Raw genomic sequence first — 6,136 nt, forward strand, 5'->3', positions numbered from 1 at the left:
CTGAAAACCAGCATTCATTTGGCTGGGGAATAGGTACACAGTTTGTCCTCCTCTAATAGGCAAACCTCCAAATCTCTAGTTCCACGGGATATGCCTAGACTAGGATTAGTCTACATTTATGCCCACATTTAATGAAACAGATCTTTAATTCAGAACAAACGTATTTTGTTGTAAGCTATGCCATAGTTGTTAATCCGCCAAGACTGACTTTTTCTCTTCGCTAAAGCACACAAATTTCTATAGAGGATTGAGGCTGCTAACACCATGTCTGTCTGCCTCAAAGTCACTACCTATTACTAACTGGGAACGGTCTTCAGAGAGACTCTCGAGCAAGGCATAAACTCTTACTCCTGGGTCCGTGATGTCTTAACACTTGTGCCACAGATTGCAGACTAAACTTTCCAATGTGACCTGGCAGGAACAATGCAGCCCAGACTACCTGACACTACATACAGTGGGCTGCAAATATTCTGAGAGAAATTAAGTCCATTTGGCTCAGTGGACTTTGAATGCAGGTACCAAGCACCGTTGCTTTGAGCTCCACCATTGTTAGCTAGATGTTGGCAGCCAAAGCCTGCCAAAAAGAAGTGGTCCATGCTGTAAATCCACATTTCTAGCATGGAGGTGGAATGTGTGAAGTAGGACTTAATATATGAAAGAGGCAAAACCCACTAAGAAGGACATCCAGAACCCAAAAGACATCTAGAGTCCTGGCCATGTGAATTGAACTCAATGGACTGAGCAGAAGTCACAGAAAGATCTAAACTACCTCTGGTCAGGAATTTTCCAATCTGACTAGTCAAAACTAAAAAGGTTTTGTAGTCATTGCTCAGTTTTGAGGAAGTTCTGTTGACAAAATGCTGCTCAGTTACATTTTCTGCTAGTCCATGGGGCAAGCTGATGGAGAAGCCATGCTTCCAGAGTACCTGGTTTCATGGTGACCCCGCCAGAGAAATGTCTCATTCAGGAATTTCAGACTCACAGCTGCACTTTAGGGAGCCTGGAAACTTGCAGAGCCAGCTCAGGCCAGGGATTTCAGAGTTTCAGGTTCCCAGGCATGCAGGAATGGGGCACAAGTTGTTCAGGTTGATTTTTTAAGGAGAAAAAAACCCAAACAAACAACAGCATAATTCAGCGAGGGAGAAGCATTTCACTTTGGAAAAACTTAAATTCCACAACTTATTTTCTCTGGGAAATTCTGGAGTTTACTACCCCGGTTCCAGATTTAGCAATGTTGGAGTTTTCCATGAATGGAATTTTGACAAGGTCTAATTTATCACCCTCACTCTGAGAGGAGCCAAGTTCCCAAGACACAGCAGATAATATTATTGCAATTATCTGCATGACCTTCTGCCACTGATATCTCATGTTGCTGTGTGGTGGTGGGGGGCGGGGGGGAAGGAGAGTTATTTTGCAGGCGAAGTCTGATTTTCATCCTTCCTTCCTTTCCAACCTCCTGCATAATCTTAGCAAGATAAATTTCACAGAAACCCAAGCCCACACTTCTTCGGAAACTCACTGAAGAGCATGTAAGGAATGAAACTACTGAATCTAAGCAGCTGGTAGGTCTATTCCCTTTAATTTTGGTTTTAGCTGTTGAATTTCTGCAGGGGCGAGTGTCATGTTGCTTCCAATATACACCTCTGATTTCTACTCTATGCTTAAGTGTACTCCCACAATCATCAGGGAAAGAACTAAACCATACCATTTGTATTAACATATGCGTCTCTTTTCTGTAGCTGGTTCTTTATTGCTGTAAGAGAATTTATATGGAGGACATGTATTAGAATTGAAGTTGGGAAGGAAGAGACAAAAAGACGGTTAAATATTTTTCTTCCTTGCTAAATAATTTATATGCTCATTTTTACATAATACTATCATCTCTCAGGACGTATAGCTGTCATTACCTTAGCCAAAACTAAAAATCACTTCACAGCAAAATATCTTGTTATATTTTACAGCATAAAAAAGGCCTGAGACACAAATAGACCAGAGAAACAAAATAGCCAAAGCCAATTTAAGCCAGATTAAAGCTGACCAAGCTTGCAGTTGAATGAGTTTTTGAGATGCAGTATTAGTGCTCATACGCAATTTACTTTTCAGAGACAGGATCCTGTAGGAGGACTGGCTAGCTATTCATTAGACCACCAAGCATTCTTTAGCTGTATTTTAAAGTCTAAATTTAGATGATGGGAGGGCTATTTCAGGCAGTTCAGTTAAAGCTAGTGCAGGCACTAACTGATACGGGTAATTGTTTCTAGAAAAGCCATTGACCTACAGCATACACTTGAAATTTAGTCACAGCTGGAGCAGGGATTTGTTAAAGGAAAGGAAAAGGAAAAGGAAAGGAAAAGGAAAAGGAAAAGGAAAAGGAAAGGAAAGGAAAGGAAAGGAAAGGAAAGGAAAGGAAAGGAAAGGAAAGGAAAGGAAAGGAAAGGAAAAAGAAAAGAAAAGAGAAAACTATGCTCTCCAATTAAACATCAGCAGGTTTGGCACTTCTTATTGCTTTATATACTACAGCTTTTGAGAAAGAGGCTACTTCTTGCTGCCTTTTACTCAGGAGAGCTGAAGAGCAAAGAAGACAAAAAATGTGGTAGATAACAGACCGTGGGCCATCACAGGGCCACTGATCCCCATTGCTCGTGGGCCAGACGAGAGCCGACTCCGGCGTGCTAAGCCGCAGTCAAGAACTGAACGCCGTGCAGGGGCTAGCATGAAAGCCTATTGCAAAGATTAGTGATGCAGAACTCAAATGCCCGAACCTTACCTGAATGGCTTATGCTTTGGGTGATGCAATATCATGTTGAAATCAAAGACGGTTCTGTAGGGCAGGCTGCCTGGTCGTTGCCAGCAGAGGGGAGGATTGGATGATGGAAGTTTCTCAATGTGGCACTCTGGTCAAGAGCAAAGTGCTGTGGAGAGCCTAGCAAATGCTGATGCCCTAGGTAACCACACACGTGCTGGTAATGGGATGAAACTGTCCAGCTGGGCAAATGTATCTGGTGCAAAACTGAGAGACAGCATGATGCACCGATCAGGAAAATCGGAAAGGTTTGTTTAATAGGAGTCTTCAAAATGAGAGATCTCCAATGGGGCCATATTCAACAAGGATGCTAGAAGGTCAAAACAAAATTCAGCCACTGCAGAAGAGATTCAGTGTTTAGGGCACTCGCCTTAGATGTGGGAAAGCCAAGCTTCAGTCCATGACTGAATCACATATGCAGATGATTTGGGCATGTGTCTCCCTCATCCCCAGCTAATGCCCCAGCCAGCAGGCTCCTGCCTCATTCTGGGAAGGGAAGATACCTGGAGAGCTTTTCATTTCATCCCAAGCAGAAGCAGGAAACATTTCTGAACTCTCGCTCTTTTGCCAGAAGAAGGACGTGTTTCTCACCTGGATCTCGCGTGGTGTGAAATGACGCTGGGCACAGCCCCTTGCTTGTGCAGTGTCCCACAGAACAGCTTACCACCGCGCTCTCAGCTGACAGAAGAGCATGAGAGTCACTCGCAGGTTGAGGTGGCAGCAAGCAGACACAGAAGCAGGGTAGGAGCGAGGCAGAAACACTGTTGTGCTGGAGAAAGGCTCACCGACTGCTTCGTGCCTGGAAAGTGGCACTGAGTTGAGCAGTGATTTGCTAGAGCAGGGGGATAAAAAGCCTCAGGCAGGAAAAGGAAAAGGTAGAGGAAGAAACAAACACTTAGACCATTCCTGTTAACCATCGCAAGGAGAGCACAATTTACAAGTCATCAAATTGAATCTCACCAAATAGTTCCTCCTTCCTGGACCCTTTGCCATATGCTCAAGCATGTACCTTTAAAGTACACGTACTCGTATAGGCTCTGTCCATAGTTTTATCAGATAATCAAAGTCCTCTCCAGCAGAGGATACAAAAAAATACCAATGCACAGTGCAAGAGGCTGCAAACACAGTGGTGCAGCCTGCAAGCCACTTGGGGAGCTTGTGGTGCCAGAAAAGGGAGCTTGGTGCCTTCCTGTCATGGGAACATTGCTCGCATGGAGCGTGCAGTGAAATGGCACCTCGGGATGTTACCATTGCTACCTCCACTAGGAAAAGGTGACAGTGAACCCGTGAGTTTCCAGGCAGTCAGGAAATAGGTCCCCAGAGCCTGTGACAGGGCCAGGAATAGAGCTGGTTCCCGTCTTCTTGCACATAACCGTGATACAGCAGAAAGCCTGTACCGTGGCTCCAGGCCAGAAGAATGAGGAAAGACTCATTCCCCTGCCTGTACTGTCCTTTGTTTCCTTTCGTTTTGCAAGTCAGGAACAAGGCAATATTTGGCCCCGAGTGTGTACAGCGAGAAAAAAGCAATAAGGACTTCACAAGAAATGCTGGGCAAACAACTGAACAACTCCCATTGCCTCACATGCCTGCTGTATGTGAAGATGAGTGGCTTTTGGTCAACTGCATATTTACAGGAACAGTCACATGAGGCTGGTCTGACCTAAAAAAATAAGAAATAAAATGTCACAAACTTACAGGGTTGCAGGACTTGAGTTAACTAGGACAAAAGTGCATGACCTTCCTACATTAAATGGTAAGGGTGGAACAGGAAAGCTGATGCTCTGTCAGGAATAGCACAGATAAACATTTATTTCAAAATAAACAGGTAACTCTCTAGCCTCTGAAGCCAGTATATTGCTTCCCTTCCTGCCAAGGATGACGGAGTAAAGGGTTATTCTTAGACTTATAACTGAGAGTAAAAATAATCACAACCCCTATGCAAACCTTAAGGAAAAGTGTATCTAATGTTTCATTTAAACAGGTCTTTGCAAAACTCATGAAAACTATTCCGAGAATTCATCAGGAAATTACTCCACCACCCTAACACCGGAGAGGGGCGACACCTGTCATGTCGTCTGTGACCAATTCTCAAAGTCAGGTAGGTGGTCCTGACCCTGCCTGGAGGGTCTTATTGCCATCAGTGGGAGTTTTGCCTGTACCTACAGGACTACACTGCGAGAGCTCAGTTTGTTATTTCTATAGCAAAGGAATAATGTTCCCATGGGAGACACGCAGGGCCGGGAGTCTGGTCTGACACAGGCTTTGGCCACATCTCCTGCATGACACTGGGCAAGCCCCAGAAACACCTCCTAGCTTTACCTGCTGCTGGAGGAGGAGCACTGTGACCAGCAGGGAAGGAAAATTTTGGGCACAAGGACTAGCTCCTGACCACAGCCACCCCAGCACTTCCCTCTAGTGCCGTTTGTCCTCGGACAGGGAGGTGCCTCTGGACCACTTTGGGGAACTAAATCAGATCCGTTAAAAGGTACCTCAGTGAGGCTGAGCAAGGTACAGGTGGTCTAAGCACAAATGCCCGCTCAGTTACTAACCCAAGAGAATTTGCAGCGCACAAGCAGGAGCACGCTGACCAGGAGAGAGGGAACACCTCGGCACCCCCATTTGCTGTGCGATGGGCTTGTGAGCGGGTGCTTCCAGTTGCCCATCCCACCACACAGGGGACCGGACAAGGAATTCCCCTAATGAAGAGACACCGTTTAGGTGCCTGCTTGCTCCTCCGCACATGCCCACACAAATTGCCCACAGGGAAAACTTCTTCTCCATAACCATCTCAGTTAGAGGTTAGCTTACATTTTTGTTAGGCTGCCTCTACATGAGAAAAAGTCTCTTCTCCTGGAGATTGCTGGGTAGATTACTTGAGCAAGTAGGTTCAACCGAAGTTCAGATTAGCATCTAGACTAAATTAACAAGCCTCTTTGGTTGGCCCATTATTAATTCTTAAGTTGGGAGACCACATGAATTTCTACACCTGTGACTGAATAAGTAACCTGTAAACATGCACATGCAGGGGTTTGTCAGTAAGAGTCTATTGGGACTCTGTCTTGGCACTGATTTACTGGGAAAACCGCTTATTTTTTGATTTTTTTTTTTTTTTTCAGGCCAGATTCTCTGTACATCATTCCAGAGAATGTCATTTACAGACAGTCTTTATCATGTCTACTTTGATCCTGGAGATACTCAGTTGGAAAGAAGTACAAGGAATTTAGGGGGCATAGTTACTAGAATTCCTTATACCTGCCAATCTGCCTGCATTGTGAAAACCCCATTAGTGTATTGGAGAAAACCTCGGGAAAGACACAAAGAATTTAAGTATTA

This window comes from Haliaeetus leucocephalus, unplaced genomic scaffold (genome assembly GCF_000737465.1).
Source record: "Haliaeetus leucocephalus isolate CR32 unplaced genomic scaffold, Haliaeetus_leucocephalus-4.0 Scaffold162, whole genome shotgun sequence".
Taxonomy (NCBI): domain Eukaryota; kingdom Metazoa; phylum Chordata; class Aves; order Accipitriformes; family Accipitridae; genus Haliaeetus; species Haliaeetus leucocephalus.